Source organism: Rhinatrema bivittatum, chromosome 1, assembly GCF_901001135.1.
Source record: "Rhinatrema bivittatum chromosome 1, aRhiBiv1.1, whole genome shotgun sequence".
Classification (NCBI taxonomy): domain Eukaryota; kingdom Metazoa; phylum Chordata; class Amphibia; order Gymnophiona; family Rhinatrematidae; genus Rhinatrema; species Rhinatrema bivittatum.
This window is the reverse complement of record NC_042615.1, coordinates 530,944,968-530,969,795: the sequence shown is the minus strand read 5'-3', so window position 1 is coordinate 530,969,795 and position 24,828 is coordinate 530,944,968. Positions and strand designations below refer to the sequence as shown.

At 45.6% G+C, this 24,828-nt stretch overlaps 1 protein-coding gene across 3 annotated transcripts in view; it reads left to right on the top strand.

Annotated features, from left to right (window-relative positions):
• The window catches only part of SPATA6L (spermatogenesis associated 6 like), a 183,778-nt gene that overhangs the window by 67,552 nt on the left and 91,398 nt on the right, over positions 1–24,828 (top strand). The window lies entirely within an intron of this gene.

The following is a 24,828-nucleotide window of genomic DNA, read 5'->3' as shown; positions in this document are numbered from 1 at the left end:
GGTGTGGCAGCTCACTTAATCCTGTCTTATGGACAAATTGGATGGGTTTTCTAGATCCATTCATTAGTTCATTAAAGAGCCTATGTAATAAACTTTAGCTTGTACATTAAGACCCTCATCAGCTTGCTAAAAATAGTTTACTATGCATGATGGCCTTTCCATGCACATTAAAAGGGTCCAGAAAGATGTTAGCATGAGCTAAAATTTGCATGTCCATACATGCAAATGAAGGAACATCATATGCAAATGAGAGTTGGTAAATAATGTGGTGTGCTCACTCTCCACATTATTTAACAAGTGCTTGCTAGGTGAATACTATTTAATACTTACCTTGGAATGATGTTAACTTATTAACATGCATGCTATCGAAAGGTTTAGCTAACAGAGGGCCTGAAAAATAAAGGTTATGTTCAGGAGATGACACAGTCCAACTGTATCTGTAGGCCCTCTGCCCAACAAAACAGCCAACGCACACTTTTTTCACAAATTCTTACTCAGATAAACATATTCTTCTGAAAACAGTGACACATCACAGAAGCTCTTCAAGCATTGTTCCACACCACACAATGTACAAGCAGTGTCGGTGCAAGGGTCTGCAGCTGCCTTAGGCGGGGATGACGTAATAGCATCACGTGATCTCTCTCTCTCACTCTCTCTCCAACCTGAACCCCAACAGATCACACACTATGAACCTCCAAAGCTCTGTTCACACACTCCGACCTTTCCCAGCTCCATGCATCTCCACCCTCATTCTCTGCTTTTCAAAACTGCCACCCTAATGTCCATCTATGGTGCCCTGCCCAATTCCGGCACCTTAGGTGGTTGCCTAATTCACCTAATGCTCCTGCCGGCCCTATATACAAGGCACAGAGGATTCATATCGGTGTGGAAATAGAAAGGTTGCAAGATACTGGCATGAATCCCAGCATCACTGCTGTGGTTATTCTGGCCACCGAACCTTAGTAGATCAAAACAGTAAAATTAGCATATATGCATATAAGTATCCTGTACTCGTGTGCATGCTTTTTATAAACATCAAAATTATGCATGTATTTTCGTTTTCGCTTGCACAGAAGTTGCCATTTTATAAAAGCTGTATGCAAATACATTAGGCAACTTATTTGCGCAATTTTACACCTGCTAATTAACTAGCACAATTGATATTAGACTAAATTGTTGTCTGATGTTGTTGAGCAGGAGGTCTGGGTGAATTGGGGGGAGTTCGGGGTGAAGTAACTAGGAGAGTCTTGGTGAACTGGTTGCGGTATCGGCAAACTGGTGATTTCAGATACGTGTGTACTTTTGTAAACATACCTACTGCTAATAAATCAGAGTTTTATGTGGACAAGATTTTTTTTTCAATGTAAAATATTCGCTCGTATGTTTATAAAATTGGTAGTGAAAGTATTCACGCATGCTGATACATTCGTTATATGTTGGGGAATGGACATATGCGTACTTTATAACCTGCATGTATGTATGCGCAGCTCATAAAATGCTATAGTAGATCGCATGCCCATATATGCACATGTATGGGGCTGTGCGGAGATCTTTGAAAATTATCCTCTGAGTGAATAAAGAAACAGATCTTTGTTATGCATGTTTCTTCAAAAAGAAGCTTACCATTTGCTGGTTTGAATTTCAACCCTGACACTCTACCTGCCATTGGCTAACTGAGAAGAATAATTAATTTATCACTTTCATTAAATAAGTTAAGTAGTATGTCACTGGCTTTGTGTTCTGAGAAAAAACAGGAATTCTCAAATTTCTTGAGAAGTTAGCTCCAGTGGATCTGAATTGTTAAAAACCGTTTGGTGACTTCTTTGAAGCTGGCAAAAAGACTAAGCTAAGGCAATTTGCCTTACTGGGCTTCCTTGTATTACCATTTGGTATGGCATCCTGTATTCTTACTAGATCTCAGATCTCCCAGTGAGATGCTATCTGCCTAAGTAAAATGTAAGGGGTGGATTTTCAAAGATGCGCGCACACACATGGATGTGGTGATTTTTTTTATAACATTTGCGTGTCACCGTGAGCATGCTATAAAATACAATTCCCGTGCGCCCAATTTTTATAGCGGCGTGCGCGTGTGTGGGTGGGTCGCAACTCGCACACATAAGGGGGGGATTTTAGTTAAAAACACGCAGCGACGCAATCAGGCCTACACCAGTTCCCTCCCAGTCTGCTCCAATTAAAGAGCAGATTGGGAGGGAACTTTCCTATCCCCTACCTTACCTTCCTCCCTTTTCCCCTCTCCTCCCCGACCCCTAAACCTACCCTAACTATCGGAATTTTTTTTATTTCAGAACTTAACCGCTCCTCTGAGCTAGCCGGCTCGCACTTCCCCGGGGCATGGCCTAATGGCTGCTGTCCCGGCAGGCCCCCGCCCTGCCCAGACACTGCCCCAGCCCACCCCTTTTTGCTCTGCCGGCACTTCTGTGTGTATCGGCAGATAAGTGCGTGGCCGGGCAGTTTTGAAAATGTGCGCGGTGTGCGCGTGACTTGGCCACACGCGTATCTGCCGGGATTCATGTGCGCCGGCGTTTTAAAATCGACCCATAACTGTTTGGTTCTTTTAAAAGATTAACCGGACTGAAACAATTAAATGAATAATCACTTATTAGAGCACAGATTTAACATTACCTTTGTGAATCTGAAGTTAATGTCCATCTTTCAGTTTGTGCTAACTTTGGAAGGTAGCTGAACATATCTCTTAGTGGCTCAGGCCTCTAAATGCGGGATTTCCTTGAAAGGGAGCATTCATAACAAAAGCCTATTAATATGATGTGAAGGACCATCGCTTGCAGTTGTAGCACTTATGTGTTACTAAAAATAAAACACATCAAACTTCTTTTACAGCAAAAAAATTAATTTTAGAGATACGGTGCTACTGTATCTTTAAATCTTGCCATCTGCTGTATGTCCTGTGTGGAGGGAGTGAGACCGCTAATGAGGAAAGGGGGATCTGTGAGAAAGACTCCTGAGAGATGGTTCTGGTTCGGGGAGCTGGTGAGAGCTGCTGAGTTGCGAGTCCAGTAATTTCTCCTGATTCAGCTTGTATAAATCACAGGTGCTAGAAACATGTTGCAGAGCTCAGGAGGTCTTCAGGTGAACGGTTTTATTTGTGTTCTGCTCAGGGCCGGTGCTTCCATTAAGCAAACTAGGTGGCCGCCTAGAGTGCCAAGAATTTTGGGTGTGGCAAAATTCTGTCAGCGTGAGGTCCAGAGTGGTGCTGTACCAGTCAATACCGCAAAAGTAATAAAAAGGGAACAAGTAAATCTAATATTTTTGTTATAAATGTACAAAAATCTCTAAAGTGTTTTATCAAAAATCTTCACCCCTTGGGACATACCAATGCAATATACAGGACAAAGTATACAAAGTTTAAAAACCCCACACAATTCACACGCACATAAAAATCATATCACATACACACCATATATATTACCTTCGTCTGCACATACAAGTGATATAATAACCTTAGATAACCTAACAAAAAAGATATTTACAAAAACACTTTTATATATATAATCCACAATCTTCATAACTCCAACAGAGGCCCCCGTTTCGCTGAAAAACAGCATCCTCAGGGAGATTTGTTTAAGGTAAAAAATAACCAAAGGTCTTTTAACAAAGTTGGTACATATTTGGCCAGTACTACCAAAGAAGGGAGCACTGTTCTGGAGGTCTTGCTGCCAGTAGAAGGGAGCACTGTGCTGGAGCTGCTGCCAATAGTTATCTGGGGGGCCTGGGGGTGAATGACCGAAGGTTTGCCTAGGTAACCAAATATTCTCGCACTGACCCTAGTTCTGCTGTTACAAATCTTCTGTTCTTTTGAATTATACTCTTTGAGTTAACTTTCAAACAACTCCATGCAGCCCCAGGTACACGCAGATTATAAAATACTTCTATGTCTGGTTATGCACAAATGCATAGAAAGCACATAATTTCACTATCTGCTTTATATAACTTAAGCATGTATATTTTATGCGCAATAAAATATATGTCTTGCTTATGTAAAACCCTGATTTATACATGGAAGTTGGTATATGTTACGCGTCCCGGCTGTGGTAGGCCCACGCCCGGGCCTAGTCACCCCAGGAATCCAGCTGCCAGCTCTGGTTCACCTTCGCTCGCGGCGGTGGGCAGCTGCCTCTGTCCCTGAGCGCCTGCAGCCGCCTCTGCCGCTTCTGACTCCTCCACGGTTCCTCCCTGCTTCCTCTGGACTCTGGCTTAGGCGCGCGCACTCTTAAAGGGGCTGCGGTGGGAAAGTAGTCCGCAGCCCTAGATGATAATATCACTGGGCCTCTGTATAAAAGACAGGGCCCAGCCACTTGTTCCCTGCCTTGGCAACAGGTCTCCACGATTGCTCGTGTACTCGTTGCTCTACATTCCTGGTTCTTGTTCCTGTCATTGTTCCTGGCTCCTGTACCTGTCATTGTTCTTGGTTCCTGTTCCTGCTTGTTCCTTCGTCTCCTCCTTGTTCCCTGGACTGATCTTCTGGTACTGACCCCTACTTCGCTTGGACTACGCTTGGACTGATCCTTTGGTATTGACCCCTGCTTCGCTTAGACTACGCTTGGATTGATTCTCTGGTACTGACCTCTGCTTTGCTTGGACTATGTTTGGACTGATACTCTGGTACTGACCTCTCCTTCATTTGGACTACGCTTGATCTGATCTTCTGGCTTTGACCTTCGCTCTGCTTCCCGGTACCTTGCTTGCCTGTTGCCTGTCTGATTCCAGCTTGCCTTGGACTCTCCTTCAGTATCCTATGGATTTGGCCTCTCAGGCCTTGGCCTATCTTTACTTGGATGCCCCCTGCTCTACCTTGTTCCTGTTGGCATCTGGGTCTCTGGAACCTCGCCTCATCCGGACCGTACTCAGCCCTCTGATACCTCTGCTAGTTCCTGGCGTACCCTTGTCTACATCAACTGGGAGTTGTCACCCGGAGGCCTGCCTAAGACCAGCCAGCCCTGGCACCCACGGGCTCAACCTGCAGGGAACATGGGCTGGTATTGGCGAAGCTCCAGTCGGCCTCCGTCTCCTTGCTGCTCCGCCTCCCGGCAGTGGGACCCGTAGGGCTTGCCCTGTGGATAGCATCAACCTCACCTCAGGCCAAGGGTCCACCATCAGAGAAACATCCGGCCATCCCAGTCAGCCCCATCAAGAGGTGGTAGGTCCCACCCACCACCCTCCACGGCGGAAGTACGACACAGCGGAAATTGCGACCGGGCCCTTTAAAGGGCTGAACACTCACCCAGACCTCCTCCTCTTTGGCCTCTCAGCCCTGCACGACCGGCGCGGACCCGACGGGGTCAAGGGCTCGCCCGACCCGTGGATACGCCGACCCGTGCATCATCCAGCTGTCCCAGTCGGCCCCATTGAGAGGCGGTAGGTCCCGCCCACCACCATCCACGGCGGAAGTACGACACGGCGGAAATTGCAACCGGGCCCTTTAAAGGGCTGAACACTCACTCAGGCATCGCGCGCCTAAGGAGCGAGACAAAGGGGCCTGCCCCTTAGTGCGCCCCTTTGTGCCCCAATCTTGTGCCCCATACAATGTCCCACCCCTATACCCAACTAAAAGTCCCCCATCCCCAACCCCTCTACCTCCCTTGACGCCACCCACTATCCCCATAACCCACTATCCCCATAACACCTCCCAACAACCCAGAATGCATTTGCAACCTGTCATCCCCCTACACACAATATGATCACCCACTCCATACCCATACCAACACTCAACCACCCCTCCCCTAACACAAAACACCATGCACACCCACACCCACACACCACTTACCACAAACACCACAAACTTACCACAAACACCATGCCAACCACAACCAACACACACATAAATGACCAAGACGCCTCATAAATATCCCGATAAACCCAAACACTCACATGGCAACACTATCCCTCCTATCACTCATCCTAATTAATGCACAGTCTGTCACCAAGAAAATCCCCATACTACAGGATCTCCTAACGGACAACCGCCCCGACATCCTCTGCATCACAGAATCATGGCTTAAGAAATCCGACACAGCATTAATCAACCAACTACCCCTCTCAGCATATAATATCTTCTCATTACCAAGACCAAAAAGAAAAGGAGGCAGACTACTCTTTATAGCCTCAAAGAAATTCAAATTCACACAACACCACATTAATCTACCTCCACCCCTGGAAATAGGCCTTTTCAAAACAAAAAACCTTCAAGTCATGTTGATATATGCTCCACCTAAATCCCTGGACCTCCACCTATCATCATTCATTGAAATCATCCCATCACACATTAACATGGACACACCAGCAATCATCCTAGGTGGCTTCAACCTCCACATAGATTCCAACCCCTAGTCTCACACATGCAAACTACTACTTGACACCAAGTCAGCCATTGGTTTCAAACAAATAGTAAACACACCAACTCAGAATGGTCACACCCTTGACCTCATATTTATCAACAACAAAACAGCACGCACCAACAACCCCCTCACAGCGACCAACATCCCATGGTCTGACCACAAACTTATCCAAACCACGCTACAACTCATAATCAACCACACTGAAACCAACAACAACAAAAAATACATCACATTCCCCAAACTATGCCCCAGTGAAATCATCGCAGAAGCCCTCCCCACCACACTAAAAGATCTTAACCTCAGCACAGCAAACACAGCCATAAATTCATGGCTCAACGTCAATGCTGAAATCGCCAAATCAAAATGTCCCATCATCACCAAAGAAATCAGAAATGAAATCACTCATAAAGCGCCATGGTACAAACAAGAACTGAAAAACACAAAACGACTACTCCGTCAAGCTGAAAAAAAATGGAGAAAAAATCCTACCACACCCCACCAAGACAAATACAGAACAATACTCCACATCTACAAAACCGACATAGACAAGGCCAAACGCGATTACTACGCAAGGAAAATCCACAAACACCAATACAACCCAAGAGCCCTCTTCAACTTCATCACCAAGCTGATGCAACCAATCCAAACCCCACCATCCAATGAGAACGACACAATAACATGTGACAAACTAGCATTGTTCTTTCTGGACAAAATCACCAAATGAATAACTACCACCCCTCATGCAACCAAGGAAACACTGACCGCCCAACCCACCATTGTCCCCACTTGGACCACCTTTGAAACCACAGCCTCCTCCGAGATAAAAACCATCATACAAAAAATAAACCCAGCCTCCCACCCCCTTGACCCTATACCGATCAAAACCTTGAAACTAATCCCAGACATCATAAACAAAACTATAGCTGATATCATCAACGTATCACTAGAACAAGGAAACTTCCCCCAAGCCCTTAAATGTGCCATCATCAAACCTATACTCAAAAAACCACACCTTGATGCCACCAACCCTACCAATTTCAGACCCATATCACACCTCTCTTTTATCTCAAAAATCCTTGAAAAAACTGTAAACCACCAACTCTCCGTACACCTGGAAACCCCAAAAATACTATACCCATCCCAACACGGATTCCGAAAAACTCTCAGCACGGAAACACTCTAGACGCCACGGAAACACTCTAGACGCCAGACAATCCTACCTTCTTATATTACTGGACATATCCGCCGCATTCGACACCGTCAACCACAACACCCTCCTAACCAGAATAAGTGAAATCGGACTAGATGGCACCACAATCAAATGGTTCAGATCCTACCTATCGAACAGAACATACAAAGTAACTTTCAACAACAAGGAATCAAAATAATTCCCCCTTTCACACAGCATCCTCAAGGTTCATCACTCTCCTCCACCCTCTTCAACATCCACATGCTCCCACTTTGCAAACTCCTCACTGACCTGGGCCTCCAATACTTTGTATATTCCGATGATGTCCAGATCCTTATCCCCATGAAAGAAAACATACAGAACACTCTTCTACAATGGAGCTCCATCCTAACCCAAATACAAAAACTCCTATCCCAAATAGCCCTCACCTTCAAGCACACAAAAACTGAAATCTTACACATCGCTAACAAACCACCAGCATGGAATATTCAAGACTGCACATCCACACAAATCACGAACCATCTCGTCACAACTGCAAGAAACTTAGGCGTCACCTTAGACTCCGAACTCAACCTGAAAACGTACATCAACACTATAATAAAAGAAGGATATTTCAAATTACAAGTCCTCAAAAAAAATCAAACCCCTACTACTCCATCAAGACTATCGATCTGTACTCCAAGCCCTCATTTTCTCCAAACTTGACTACTGTAACCCCATCCTCCTAGGGCTCCCAGCCTCCACCCTCAAGCCCCTCCAACTACTCCAAAATGCGGCAGCCAGATCTCTCACAAACAGCAAGCGCTCCACACACATCACCCCCATACTAAAAGACCTCCACTGGCTCCCCATAACCCACAGAATTCAATACAAAGCCCTTACTCTAATGCACAAATCCCTTAACAACGAAAAACAGTCTGGCTAAAGGACATCCTTCACCCATAGACCTCCCAAAGAAACCTACGATCCAACAACTCCGGACTACTTTCCATTCCTTCCAACAAACAGGCACAACGCACCTCAACATGTGAATGAGCAATTTCAACAGCTGGACCCGCACTATGGAACAAACTTCCAGCAAATCTCAGAATGGAACCCTCATCACAGATATTAAAAAAATCATTAAAAACATTGCTATTCCAAAAAGCCTACAGCCAACAGTTAACGCCACAGCATCCACAACGACCACAACCAAACAGATCTCCAACCCTGCACATATCCTACAATGAGAACACTTAATAGTCAAATCAAATGTTAGCTATTATATTTGTCATGAAAATAAGCCGTTTTTGTATTACAATGTTATATCTCTATCCTTACAAAACTATACTTCGCTGTAGTTTCACAATGTCTTAATGGAAAGATAGTATGACCTGTAATCACACTATCTCACTAGATATTATGTAAACTGATGTGATACTCGGGTGAATATCGGTATATAAAAACAAACAAACAAATAAATAAACAGTATATTTTAAAAAATGCACACATACTTGAAATCACCAATTTGCCCATACCTCCATCAGTTCACCCAATCTCATCGAGACCCTCCTAGTTCTTCACCCTGAACTCCCCCAGTTCACCCAGACTTCCCACCCAACCAGGAATTTGTTGCCAGCGGATGTGGTTAGTGCAGTTAGTGTAACTGGGTTAAAAAAAGGTTTGGATAAGTTCTTGGAGGAGAAGTCCATTAACTGCTATTAATTAAGTTAACTTAGGGAATAGCCTCTGCTCTTACTGGCATCAGTAGCATAGGATCTTCTTAGTGTTTGGGTAATTGCCAGGTTCTTGTGGCCTGGTTTGGCCTCTGTTGGATACAGGATGCTGGGCTTGATGGACCCTTGGTCTGACCCAGCTTGGCAATTTCTTATGTTCTTAATTGCAGACGAGTCTGATATCAGTTGTGCTAATTGGCAGGTGTAAAACTGCATGAATAAGTTCCCTAATGTATTCTTGTAAATCTATTATAAAATAGCAATTTACATGTGTATGTGCAAACCACATCCTAAACACTTTTCACATGTATATTTGCTCGTGAAGGCGGATATATGCATGTTTGGAAAATAAGATGTGTGTTCGTATATGCTATTTCCGCATGTGGAACTCGTTTTGGAAATTCACCCCTGTGTGTGGACTGGACTGGAAATTTCCTGACTTATAAGTTGTTATGGGCCTTTTGCAAATAAAGCAAAAGTATTTTGGAATATCATTCGACATGGGAGTTTGTTTCTGTGAGAGAGCGGGCTGCTGTGCTGTGTGTTGCTCCCCAAGTTTCAAGAACAACTGAAGATAAATGTAATTTGTGCACCTACCCGAGCTACCTGAGACCCAGGTGTTACATGTTACTCTGAGAAGGAAAACTTTACAGCTTCAGGTGAAAGGTATCTTTTTTTTTTTTTTTACCACATTTCAAGAGCTTCCAATGGCTTCTTGTGACAGGAACATAAACCAAACAATTCCTGCTCCTACTTCTGGGAAAGGCCTTTAGCTGTAACCCAGATCACCCTGAAGCTGAGTTTCTAGTCCTCCTTCTCCCCCTATCTGTCTGAATCACAGGCATTTTCTACAGAGCAGCAGGTGGTGGGCTCATTGTCTTGGCGTTTTTCCATGCTCTCTTGGGTTTCACTTTATTTTGCGTCTCAAGCTTTCAAATTCTGCCCGAGTTACCTGGTAGGGCACTTTCTCACACATTGATGTAAAAAAAACAACAAAAAAAACCTTGTTGTTAAGTGATGAGAAAGGCCTTAAGTCACAAGTAGGACAATTTTCAAAGATTGCCCTGTTAATTAAGCAGGTACACGGGTAAATTCTCCATGCAAAAAAATTGCCTTTACCTCATTTTGAAATCCACATGTATGCTTTTCTACTCTTCAGTGGATCACCAGTCCACACTATCACTGGCAAGGTAAGGTCCTGCACTGCTCCCAACCCTGAAGCCTGAACTTCTGACAAGTTGGCTGCAGTCCAACTTGTCAGAAGCTCAACCCAAGGAGAATTGTCAGTTCCTATACAATACTGAAAAATGTCATTGTGAAAGAATAGAATGTTGGGAAAATTGATAAAAAAAAAAAAAGAGATGAATTTACAGAATGGACAAGGACAGTCCCTTTTAGCAACTTGGAGGAAGAAAACCTAGGATCTGAGTGAGCTGCTGGCAGTGTAACTACCTGTATGCTTGGCAACTAGATCCAGCTTGGGAAGTCTGTTTCAGCGAGCCATCTGCGTGCGTCCGTTCAGGCTGCTCGTTATTAGAGCATGTGAGTCCGTGCTAGCATTGACGCAAGTCAGCCCAGCCAAGCTTGGTGTACCACTTTTTAATTTTATTTATTTATTTACATTTAAAGCCCCCCTTAACTGACAGGTAACTGGCATTTCACCCAGGAATTTGCTGAGGAGGGGAGGGGAATGATGGGGGGGGGGGGGGGGTGTCTTCAGCAGTGGAGAGGTTGGATTAAGGAGCAGAGTAGCTATTCTATGTTCTGTTCTGTGCTGTGTCCACTTCTGCATCGTCTCCTCCTCTTCTGTTCCCTACAGGCTGCTGCCTGGAGCTATAATCAGAGGGCTGTCAAAAAAACCCTGGATATTTGATTAACCAGTACACTGCTTATTCCCCATGCATGCCAGATAATGGGATTTTCACTGTATTTATTTATTTATTTATGGGTATCTATAATCTGCCTTTACATAGTTGCAATCTGTTATTCTGAGGCTGCCTTATCTTCTGCATATTAAAGCTTTCCTATACTTTAACTTTTTTTGCTATGTGATGCTCTGAGCTAGAATTCTGTCACAGCTTCCTAGTTCCATCCACTTTCTTCTTCTGGGTTCTATTCCTTGCATTATATTATTGACTACATTGTGCAGAATTATTTTGGAATATTATTTACTATCTTGGTCTGTACTTTCACTGTCATGTTGATGACCTATGGATCTAGTGCCCAACTTCTGTGGTTTTTTGCACTCTCATTCCTCTCTTTGACATAATGCTTTGTTGAGCTTCAAAATTAGATGATTTAAATCACTAGCCTCCTGCAGTAGAAGTCAGGTGATGCATTGCTTTGAATTATGCTGCAGTTCTGTAGAATCGAGGTCACTTTGCTAAACCCCCGCATAGTATGCTATAATGTTCTAGGTTCTTGGTATAGTTGGGATGCACTATTATGGTTTGATCACTATGTTGTTCACATAATTATATTTTCAAATTATTTATCTTTCAAACATTAGCTACTATGTACATTCACCTGACTCTGATAACACGGTGCCAGACTGCATAACTGTGAATGTGGTAGATTGGTCTATGTGGTTCAAGGCTTAATTTAAAATGAGCTGAAGTGCCAGCACACTACTTAATTGCTATGAACATGCTACTACAACATAACATTCAGTTGAAGTATGTATCTAGTCCAGTGTTAAGCATGTAGTGTTAATATGTCTTTATCTATTACATACTTATTAATAGTGACTTAAGGTTTAGTAAAAATGTAATACAGCTTTTTTCAGTGTCAAGCTGCATAAAACCTGGATTACATGTTAGCGCTATTGGCCGCGGAAGACCGCGACCGGGACCGGGTGTCATGGCCGCCGGCCGCGGTCGGCCGCGACGAAGAACGGACCCGGAGTAGCAGGGGACTCACCCGGATTACTTAGGTGGACGCCGGGGATCTGCTGGACAGCCTGCCCTGCCTGTTCGCGTCTTCACCGCCGCCTGTGCCGAGCCGGCAGCATGGCTCCGCGGCCAGCTGACTCCTCCCCCTGCTCTCCTTAGGGCAGCGCGCGCGACTGCATTGCTATTCTTAAAGGGGCCATGACAGGAAGTGTCATGGCTCCCTCCACAGCTCCTCCTTCCGCTTCCTGTACTTAAGGCAAGGGCTGTGCATCCAGTCCTTGCCTTAGTATTGAGGTTCCTGCCTAGAGTGTGTTCCTGGCTCCTGGTTCCTGTTTGTCATCCCGTCTCCTCTCCTGCTCCGTGGACTGATTCTTGGCTCGACCTTGGTACGGCTTTGGACCCTTCTCCTGCCTCGACCCTGGTACGGCTGCGGACCTTTCTCCTGCTTTTCACTTGGACTGGATTTGGATCTCGCTGGTATTTTGAACTTTGGACCGGACTTGGACTTCTCTTGAATTCCATCCTCAAGACTGTCACGACCTGCTGGAGGCGCCAGCCGTCTGGAACCCACGACCTGCAGGAGGCGCCTGCATCCAGACCTTCTACAGTCCTCAGAGGAATCGCCTAAGTCCCAGCGGCCGGACCCCTACGGGCCTCTCCTGGGGGGGTCGCGTGCTTCCAGGGTGAAGTCTTCTAGCAAGAGTCCTAGGTGAGCAAGGCCTTGCCCGTCGACGGTAGTCTTACTGCGATATAAGGGCCCACATTCATAACAGAATACTAAGGCCATGGACCCGGCGGAGGCCTCGGCTCGCCAAGCCATTCCAGGGTTGGCTCAGAACGTTATGGAACAACAAAGGATTCTGGAATCCATGGCATCATCATTAGAACGAATGAACGCACGTATGGAAGCCATGGCAGCTGCTCAGGCCGCCGTTGCTGCCGTACCAGTGTTGGTGCCAACCCCTGGCAGATCCACAATTCCGTTACCTATACCTCCACGCTACGCGGGAGATCCCCGTTTGTGTCAGGGATTCATTGATCAATGTAATATGCATTTTCAACTTCAAGCCTCTTCGTTTCCAGACGATCTTACTAAGACCACGTACATTTTGTCACTGTTGGAAGGAAAGGCCCTGGCCTGGGCATCTCCTTATTGGCGACGATCAGACCCCATCCTGCAGAACCTTAAAAAATTCTGGGAACTTTTCGTTACAATTTTCGATGATCCAGGACAACAGGTGGTAGCCGGTTCTAAATTGCTACAATTACGACAGGGTAATCGAGCCCTCGCAGACTACACTATCGAGTTCAGAACTTTGGCCTCAGAACTGCATTGGGAAGAGAACTGCTTACGTTCTATATACTTAGAGGGGTTGTCGCCAAAAATTAAGGATGAGATGGCGGCTCGAGAACTACCGAAGTCCTTAGACGCTATCATCAACTTAGTGAACCGGATAGACCGGCGGCTGCAAGAAAGAGCCCGTGAAGGAACTAATTCCAAACGAACCAGTTCCTGGAACCCTCCTCGTCCAGTATCCACCATCCCACAACCTTCCACATCTTCTGGAGGTAGTACTGAAGAACCTATGCAACTGGGACGTGGTCCTCTTTCCCCTGAGGAGCGACAGAGACGTCGTCGGTCAGGCCTATGTATGTACTGTGGAGGATCGGGTCACCTCATAGCCCGATGCCCGATTCGTCCGGGAAACTTCAAAGCCTAGGCTCTGGCGGAGGAGTAACCCTAGGCAGTACCTCTCCAGCTCCTCCACTTACTCTCCGGATTTCACTGGCTCTTAAGGACCTACATTTCTCCACCATGGCGCTAGTAGACTCGGGCGCCGGAGGGAGTTTTATTCTTCAAGAGATCGTGGAGAAACTCCATATTCCTCTGCAGCCTTGTCCTACACCATTGATTATATCCTCTATTCATGGAGACCCGCTACCGGGGAGGATAACCCATCAGACTGTTCCTCTGGAGTGTCACATTGGACCCAAACATTGCGAACAAATGTCATTTTACGTTATCCAGAGGGCCATACACCCCGTAGTATTGGGGATTCCTTGGTTGCAACAGCACAATCCGCAGTTTGACTGGACAACCCTGAAACTCCTGCGATGGGGAACTGCTTGTCAAGAGACCTGTCTTCAGGAACCCATGCCTACCGACAGCTACCTATGCATTACACGACTCGAAGGGCTACCTGCCCATTATAGCCAGTTCGCGGATGTCTTCTCTAAAAAGCCTGCGGAGATCCTGCCGCCTCATCGAGATTTTGACTGTGCCATTAACCTTGTTCCTGGGGCCTCTCCTCCCCGAGGGAAGGTCTATGCCCTATCCGCTTCAGAGACTCAGGCTATGACCAGTTATATTCAGGAGAATTTACAAAAAGGGTTCATTCGACGTTCTACCTCCCCGGCCGGAGCTGGGTTTTTCTTCGTGGGAAAAAAAGATGGAACTCTGAGACCCTGCATTGATTTCCGTGGACTCAATGCTATCACCATTAAAGATCGCTACCCATTACCTTTGATTGCCGAACTCTTTGACCGTTTACAAGGGGCTCAAATATTTTCCAAATTGGATCTCAGAGGGGCCTACAATCTTATCAGAATTCGCGAGGGTGATGAATGGAAAACGGCATTCAACACGAGAGACGGACATTATGAATACCTGGTGATGCCGTTTGGACTGACTAATGCCCCTGCTGTATTTCAAAACTTCGTTAATGAAATATTCCGAGATCTGCTTTATATCTGTGTTGTGGTCTACTTGGATGACATTTTGATCTTCTCGGCTAATTTACAAGCTCACAGACTACACGTCATTCAAGTATTACAGCGGTTAAGAGAAAATAAATTGTACGCTAAGATTGAAAAGTGTATTTTTGAAAAAAAGTCCCTACCTTTCCTGGGCTACATTATATCTAACAGAGGATTTCAAATGGACCCTGCTAAGCTAAAATGTATCAAAGAATGGCCTCAGCCTAATGGACTGCGTGCACTTCAACGTTTTTTAGGGTTCGCTAATTACTACCGCAGTTTTATTCAGAATTTCTCCAAAATTACTGCACCTTTGACTGCCATGACTCGTAAAGGAGCTAACAACAAGATCTGGCCTGTGGAGGCCGAGGAAGCTTTTCAAACCCTTAAAGACTCTTTCCTTCGGCAGCCCTGTCTTCGGCACCCCGACCCCAAGCGTCCATTTTTTATAGAAGTCGATGCTTCCGCTGAAGGAGTTGGGGCCGTCCTGAGTCAGACTACTACATCCGGAGCTACGCATCCTTGTTCGTATTTCTCTAAAAATTTTCTGCAGCGGAACGTAACTATTCCATTGGCGACAGGGAGCTGCTGGCTATTAAGATGGCGCTGGACGAGTGGAGACAGTGGCTAGAAGGAGCCCAACATCGCATCACCATCTTTACGGATCACAAAAATTTAACGTATTTGCAACAAGCTCAACGATTAAACCCACGTCAAGCCCGTTGGGCTCTCTTTTTTACTCGATTCAATATGGAAATACGTTATCGCCCTGCCGATAAGAACGTTAAAGCCGACGCCTTATCCCGTTCATTCTCCCCTGAAGATATTGTGGACTCAGAACAACATATCATTGATCCAGCCCGTATCATCCTGTCCGCTACCTTCACTGTGCCACCCGGGAAAACGGTAGTGCCCCAACGACTACGCAATAAAGTTTTAGCTTGGGGTCATGACTCCAGACTGGCGGGACACCCGGGACGACGGCGAACGCAGGCGCTGTTACAACAGTATTATTGGTGGCCCGAGATGCATAAGGATATACGGGCTTATGTGGACTCTTGTCCAGTCTGCGCTCAACATAAAGTTCTCACCGGGAAACCTTGGGGCTTATTACAACCATTGCCCGTTCCCTCCAGCCCTTGGACGCATATCTCCACAGATTTTATAGTTGAACTTCCCGCTTCCGAGGGCAATACTGTGATATGGGTGGTGGTGGATTGCTTTTCTAAAATGGTCCATTTTATTCCGCTTCCCTCCCTCCCGTCTGCCCCACGACTGGCTCAATTGTTCATGCTCCACATCTTCCGTCTCCATGGCCTGCCTCTTCATATCACTTCGGATCGGGGACCGCAGTTCACGGCTCGCTATTGGCTTCATCTCTGCAAAAAGTTCCGGATTTCCTTGGATTTCACCACGGCGTTTCATCCGCAGGCGAATGGTCAGGCTGAACGTACTAACCGTTCGCTCAAACAGTTCCTCCGGCTGTACGTTAACTCTCGTCAAGATGACTGGGCATCCCTTCTCTCCTGGGTGGAATTTTCCCATAATTCACATGCGGGCACCTCTACGGGAGCATCTCCTTTCCAGATTGTCTTCGGTCGCCAACCTCGCCCACCTTTACCTGTACCATTGCCTGTGCCTTCTCCGGCTGCTCAGTTGACTGCTTCCCAACTAAAACGTCTTTGGTCCCATACGCAACTGCTCTTGCGGAAGGCGGCCTGTTCCGCGAAGAGATTTACGGATCCACATCGACGTCCAGCTCCGCAGTTTCAGTCCGGGGAGAAAGTATGGCTCAGCACCCGGCATATCCGCCTGAGGGTCCCTTCTATGAGACTGGCTCCTCGTTATATTGGTCCCTTTCCGGTGTTGCGACAACTGGGTCCTGTGACCTATCAGCTCCGGTTGCCGGCTTCCTTGCGCATTCACAATTCTTTCCATGTGTCTCTTCTTAAACCATTGATCCTCAGATGGCCTCATCGGAAGCCGCCGGAGCCTGCACCCCTTCAGGCACTGGATGAAACGGTTTATCGTGTTCAGGAAGTGTTGGATGTCCGGAAACGGGGCTCCGTTTGGGAGTATCTCCTGGCCTGGGAGGGTTTTGGTCCGGAGGAGAACTCCTGGGAACCTGCAAAGAATATCTTGGACAAATCCTTGCTCGCTGACTTTCATTCCGCACACCCCGGTAAACCCCGGCCTTCTCGGGGGAGGCCTAAGGGAGGGGGTACTGTTAGCGCTATCGGCCGCGGAAGACCGCGACCGGGACCGGGTGTCATGGCCGCCGGCCGCGGTCGGCCGCGACGAAGAACGGACCCGGAGTAGCAGGGGACTCACCCGGATTACTTAGGTGGACGCCGGGGATCTGCTGGACAGCCTGCCCTGCCTGTTCGCGTCTTCACCGCCGCCTGTGCCGAGCCGGCAGCATGGCTCCGCGGCCAGCTGACTCCTCCCCCTGCTCTCCTTAGGGCAGCGCGCGCGACTGCATTGCTATTCTTAAAGGGGCCATGACAGGAAGTGTCATGGCTCCCTCCACAGCTCCTCCTTCCGCTTCCTGTACTTAAGGCAAGGGCTGTGCATCCAGTCCTTGCCTTAGTATTGAGGTTCCTGCCTAGAGTGTGTTCCTGGCTCCTGGTTCCTGTTTGTCATCCCGTCTCCTCTCCTGCTCCGTGGACTGATTCTTGGCTCGACCTTGGTACGGCTTTGGACCCTTCTCCTGCCTCGACCCTGGTACGGCTGCGGACCTTTCTCCTGCTTTTCACTTGGACTGGATTTGGATCTCGCTGGTATTTTGAACTTTGGACCGGACTTGGACTTCTCTTGAATTCCATCCTCAAGACTGTCACGACCTGCTGGAGGCGCCAGCCGTCTGGAACCCACGACCTGCAGGAGGCGCCTGCATCCAGACCTTCTACAGTCCTCAGAGGAATTGCCTAAGTCCCAGCGGCCGGACCCCTACGGGCCTCTCCTGGGGGGGGTCGCGTGCTTCCAGGGTGAAGTCTTCTAGCAAGAGTCCTAGGTGAGCAAGGCCTTGCCCGTCGACGGTAGTCTTACCGCGATATAAGGGCCCACATTCATAACATTACATGTAACCATTTCACTGTTTCTACCCCGCCTTGGGGAGGTTAATAAATCCAATCCAACTAATAAATAAATAATGCATTCTCAGACTATTTCCCAGAATCCTCCTCCCTGACAAAATCATACCTTCAGTGAGAGGGGGTAGAGGGGAAATCCTTCATGCAATTGGGTCACCTCAGGGAACTTTTGCACCCGTCGGTTGCAGACAGCTGCGACCTTTATAGCTCACCTCATTTTGCCCTGTAGCTCTGTTTCTGGCAAAGATGGCCACCACTGCCTCTGCACGCCAACCTCCCTGGCGTTCCCGAGATGGCGTGGGCAATCCCGGTCGCCATCTTGAATCTGGTGTAACTTACGGCACGCGCGCGCCTGCCTCCATCTTATCCACTTCATGGCAGGAACCTTGGGGGCATCCCCTCCGCATGACGTCACTGCCTACTTGTACTTAAGCCTACCGGACCTTCCTACCAACGAGTTAGCAAGGATTCCATCTTGCTCAATTCCTTTTCTCAGAGACGCTTCGCCTTGCTATTCCTGCGTTCCCAACTGAGTGACTTAGGTACCCGCTCCTCGGGGGTCTTGCTGCACTCATGGATATCCACTCCTCGGAGAGCCTTCTCTGCGAGTCTCACCTTCACCAGCTTAGTGAGTACTTCTCGCTACTTCTGTGTACGACCTATCAGTGTTCCTGCTCCGGGTCTCCGCTACTGCTATAACGATATCTCTACTGCAACACTACAGAGTGAGTACTAGACCTGTTCTACAACTCTGCTTCTCTCTTGCTGTGCGGATCCTTGGGTTACCCCACTCTGCGGACCACTATTGGATCCACGCTGTCTTGTGCCTGCTGCCAACATCTATCTGTGGTCTACCCCATGCTGCGGACTACTAATAGAGCTACCACGCACAAGAACTACCAAGAAGGAAGTATTACCCGGGTTACCCCGCTCTGCGGACCACTACCGGAGAATCCATCTCAGATCTTCCTACTCAAGGACTGAGTTTGCAAACCCGCTCCTCGGGTTTCTCTTGCTGTATAATAAATAATAAATAATAATAAATCAAACACTGGTATATAAAAACCAATAAATAAATAAAAATAAATAAATAAATATCTCTGATTCCTGTGTCCATCACTGCTGAGACCCCACCTGTCATGGAGAGTCCCCACAGGGCTCCTTCCTGTGGGTGGAGTCAGCTCTCTCCATGACCCAAGGACCCACAAACCAAGTTCAAGTATAACAGGAACCTCCTGCTGCAATTCTGATACTGCACTGCATGCTGCTGCTCCTGCCTGCACAAGGCTGGCACCATGAGCTAGCATTTTCTAAAGTCATGGGCCAGCTGTGTGATCTTGTGCATCACAAGATCAGTACAGGTTCCCCCAAAATTTGACAGTGCTTGCACACGGTACCGGTCATCTTTCCTGCTTAGTGTGTTTTGGAAATTGACCCACATGTATAAGAGCATAAGAAGTTGCCATACTGGGTCAGACCAAGGGTCCATTAAGCCCAGCATCCTGTTTCCAACAGTGGCCAATCCAGGATACAAGTACCTGGCAAGTACCCAAACATTAAGGGTAAAATGATCTTCCAGTCATTAGATTGCAAAAGAGCTTTATCTTCTTTTCAGAGCAGACTACAGTCAATAGAAAATCCACCCATCTTTTTGTTTCTTTTGGTCCCAACAAACTAGATTATGCAGTGACCAACATGCACCATTTTCAGTTGGGTAGCAGATTGCATCTCCTATTGTTATGCCTTGGCAGGTTTGACCTTAGAAGGGCATATCAAGGCCCACTGTATCAGGGCCATGGCTACACTGGCAGCAAATCTTAATTCTACATTCTTTGAAAATATTTGCCACCTGGAGTTCAGTCCACACATTCACCTCTCATTACTTTCTACACCCGGCCTCCTGTTGAGAGGCTTGGTTTGACTGTCTATTCTCCAATGCCAACATTGTTGTAGTTTTGGGTTGTTTTCTCTGTTTTCTCTGTTCTCTCTGTTCTTGTTGGAAAAAAAAGAAAAAAGATTAAAGGGGCCAAGTCACTATAGGTCGCTGTCAGCGTGCATGCTAAACCTTTTTAACATACATGCTAATAGTACTGATTCATTGACAATGCCACCTATCCTAAACTGGGCATGGGCATGCACTAAAAATGAGTGTGCACATGCTTGCAAAATATTCAGTTAGGTGATAATGAGCTCATTAGCTATTATCACATTATTCACTTTCCCCTGCTAAATTTACCAAGTTTGTTGGACTCTGACAACTTTTAGCACCAGCAGGGAATTAAGTGTTGCCTGCATGCTAACATTTTATACAGAGGGAGAAGTTCTGTCATTAGGACACACCTCAGCCCACCCCCAAATACCTGAAACATGGATCTTTGTCTCTCCCTCTCTCAATATAAAAAATATGGGCTTTGTTTCCATCCCCCCAAAAGAAGAAAAATAGGGGTTCTACCTCCACCTCGATTCTTCTCCTATCTTCCTCCTGACCAACAACAAAATATACAGGCTTTGTCCCTAGAATTGCCTTACAGTTCTCCCAATACCAAAACATATGGATAGGATACATATTTTTCTGACATAAGTGTGAAAGAAGGTAACTATGGGTCCATGGGCAGGCAGGCACATGCTTAGTAAAGACTTCTCTAGTCTACATAAAAAAAAAACGCTGGAGCAATATTCTACTGAATGCTCATGGTGGTCATGTAACTCTCTTGTGTGAATGGTTGATCTGCTGTCTTCAGAATACACCTGTTACAAGTAAGCACCCTCACTTTCTTGTTTTGTAGAAATAAAATAAAAATACACTGATCTGTAATTTTGTTCCTGTAGTATCATTCCTTTCTTCCAGGCCCATCAACTGAAATCTGGGGCCCTGATACAACATCTCTACTTCAGCCCCCTTCTCCTACAAATAAGCTAAGCATAATTCCCAGTAGACGTAATTATGCTATTTCCGGTGCTAGCCATAGAATCTTTACAAACCTAAGCAAAAATTACATTTTGCTACTTCGCCATTTAAAAATCTTCCAGCAAATTATATGAATACTTCTTATATTTTCCTAGTCCAAAAATATTCCTCTTTGGAAGGAATTGTCTTACTTAAAGAATAGTGAGATTATGGAGCATTTTGCCAGCAGTAGTTATGGCTACAACAGTAAATCAGTTGAACATATTTTTTGATTAAAAAGCTATTGAAGGTCATGATAATATAGCAGCATACTAGGAAAAGTTCTAATCCAGTGATTCGAAGCAGGTAGGAGGAGCCACTATATGCTCCATTAATTCTGTCTATAGGCCTATTTCTAAACTCTCATTTCTCTAAATATATACTTGCCTTTTATTTGACTTTAACAGCCCTTTGACCTAAATATATTTACTGCTGTTTAATTTGGCATAAGTTTAGGCCAGTGCGCCAATGCAGTCATGCAGTTCCCATTACTAACTATGGAGCGATTTTGACTCATCTAAAACTTTTCCTTCTTCTCTTGCTTGGGGAAAATACAGGAAAGTAAGCAGAAACAAAACTTCTTCTTTTACTGTATAAGGTAACACCACTCAAAAAATTGTAATAATCTTCCCTGATTTTTTTTACCAAAGTTTTTCATGCAAGTGTTTCTTTCAAACAGTGAGACAGAATAGTACAGAAGCTAGTGAAAAAAGTATACAGATTGATTTATAGTGACCTGGTCACATATTTAATACACTTTACATTGGAACTGCCAAATTCGAGCCATACAAAGCTAAAGTTAGACTGCACAAGAAAATATGAACCATCTTGTATGTATTCAAATCAGGAAATTAGATCACAAAGCTTTTTATTGATCTCATTTTGAGTTTAGTAGAACATATATACCTCTTAGAATGTGAGCCCTCTGGGGACAGACAAGTAACTACAGTACCTGAATGTAATCCACTTTGAAGTGCTGAAAAATGGAATATAAATAAATAAAATAATAATAGGTTTTAATTCCTTTAGTAGAAAGGCTTTAAAATGACATTGTACCCTAGAGACTAAGGAGCTTTTCATCCCAAAGACTCCTCTCTGACTCCCAAAACCCCAATATCTCTGGTTACAGTGTTTTCCACTAAAAACAAAAACCATGGAAAAACAAGTAATTTGATTACTCTAGATACAAAGAAAGTGACTGATGAGTTTTTCGTCAAGACTGTCTGAAACATACTTGACATCAGTGAGAAAGCATATTAATGATTTGTGAAAGAAAGACTGGTAGACTGCACTCTTCCACTAATGGAAAGACTCAACAAACATGAACTCCTCTATTCAACCCAAAAAGCTAGTATAAAGTCACCCTCTTCTCACAGCTATACATCAAATAGTAGCATATGGTAGATTTTATTTATTGCAATTCGTAGAGAAATCAAAACCCAGAATACCGTCAATAGTTATACAATCTAAGAAATAAGTTGCACTAGGGAATCATTTAAGAACATAAGAACATAAGAAATTGCCATACTGGGTCAGACCAAGTGTCCATCAAGCCCAGCATCCTATTTCCAAGAGTGGCCAAACCAGGCTACAAGAACCTGGCAAGTACCTAAACACTGTTATTGTTTGTAAGGTTTTGGGTGGACCCTTGGACACTGTGGCAGATGACCACGCCTACGGGGGGAAGTCCCGTGAGGGGCCACAGGTCAGGCTCAGCTTTAGGACACACAACACAGAATTATCTTTTATTAAACAGAGTTGAGAAGCCACCAGAGGTGGCAGTAGTGAGTAGAGATGAAGCCCGGCTGGGCTTGTAGTCTCTCAGGACACTGGAATAGCGATCCGTCAATAGCTGTGCTATAGTGGAGAGAAACTGAGATAGTGAGTACAGTGGAGCATACCCAGGGTTCTAGTATAGAGCCTCTTGGTAGATTACTCACACAGAGGTTTCTCCCTGAAGGTAACACAGAAGCTGGAAAAGAGGCAGGCCCTTGAGAAGCGAGTACCTGGTTCCAGGGAACAGCTCTGAAAGAGTATAGATGGTAACTCACTGATGGTGTAGGCAGCAGTTTCTTCCAAGCAGAAGTGAGCTCAGGCAGCGAGTCCAGGAACATGGGCCCGCAAGGAGCGAGTACGAGTTCCAGACAGCGACCTGAAAGAAAAGAGAGAGGCCCCCGAGGAGAGGGTACTCCGATAGAGTAAGTCCAATTAAGGAGAGGCAGAGTAGCTAGGTATGGAGAGCGAATCCCACCCGTAAGGAGTCCCATCACCACCTTCACCTTGCTAACTTGAATAGCTAGCAAACAGAGTAGGCTTTTGTATCCGGGATGAGTGACATCATCACAGGGGGACACCCCTGAGGTTCGCGCCAAAGAAGGAATAAGAAGCAGGGCTGTGCGGCGCATGCGCCCTATGGCAACTGAACAACAGGGCGGGATGCAGTGCCCAAGCCGGACCGCAGACGCCGCGGCAGCCAGACGTCCATCAACCGCGGGACGAGTCGCCAGAGAGGTAAGGAGGGTGGAGTGGAGACGTCGGGCAGCAACATTCATAACAAACACTAAGAAGATCCCATGCTACTGATGCGAGTAGAAGCAGAGGCCATTATCTAAGTCAACTTGACTAATAGCAGTTAATGGACTTTTCCTCTAAGAACTTATCCAAACCTTTTTTAAACACAGCTATACTAACTGCACTAACCACATTCTCTGGCAACAAATTACAGAGCTTAATTGTGCGTTGAGTGAACTTTTTTTTTCTATGATTAGTTTTAAATGTGCTACTTGCTAACTTAATGGAATGCCCCTAGTCCGAAAGTGTAAATAACCGATTTACATCAACCCATTCTAGACCTCTCATGATTTAAAAGACCTCTATCATATCCCCCCTCAGCCATCTCTTCTTCAAGCTGAACAGCCTTAACCTCTTCAGCCTTTCCTCATAGGGGAGCTGTTCCATCCCCTTTATCATTTTGGTTGCCCTTTTCTGTACCTTCTCCAGTGCAACTATATATTTTTTGAGATTTGGTGACCATAACTATACACAGTACTCAAGGTGTGGTCTCACCATGGAGCGATACAGAGGCATTATGACATTTTCTGTTTTATTCACCATCCCTTCCTAATAACTCCTAACATTCTGTTTGCTTTTTTGACAGCTGCAGCACACTGATCTGACAATTTCAATGTATTATCCACTATGATACCTAGATCATTTTCCTGGGTGGTAGCTCCTAATATGGAACCTAACATTGTGTAACTTCTGCATGGGTTATTTTTCTCTATATGCAACACCTTGCACTTGTCCACATTAAATTTCATCTGCCATTTGGGTGCCCAGTCTTCCAGTCTCACAAGGTCCTCCTGCAATTTATCGCAATCCGCTTGTGATTTAACTACTCTGAATAATTTTGTATCATCTGCAAATTTGATAACTTCACTCGTCATATTCCTTTCCAGATCCAAGTACAAATCCCTGAGGCACTCGACTGTTTACCCTTTTCCACTGAAAAAATTGACCATTTAATCCTACTCTGTTTCCAGTCTTTTAACCAGTTTGTAATCCACAAAAGGACATCGCCTCCTATCCCATGACTTTTTAGTTTTCTTAGAAGCCTCTCATGAGGGACTTTGGCAAATGCCTTCTGAAAATCCAAGTATACTACATCCACCGGTTCACCTTTATCCACATGTTTATTAACCCCTTCAAAAAAATGAAGCAGATTTGTGAGGCAAGACTTGCCTTGGGTAAATCTATGTTGACTGTGTTCCATTAAACCATGTATTTCTATGTGCTCTGTGATTTTGATCTTTAGAATGGCTTTCACTATTTTTCCCAGCACTGAAGTCAGGCTCACTGGTCTA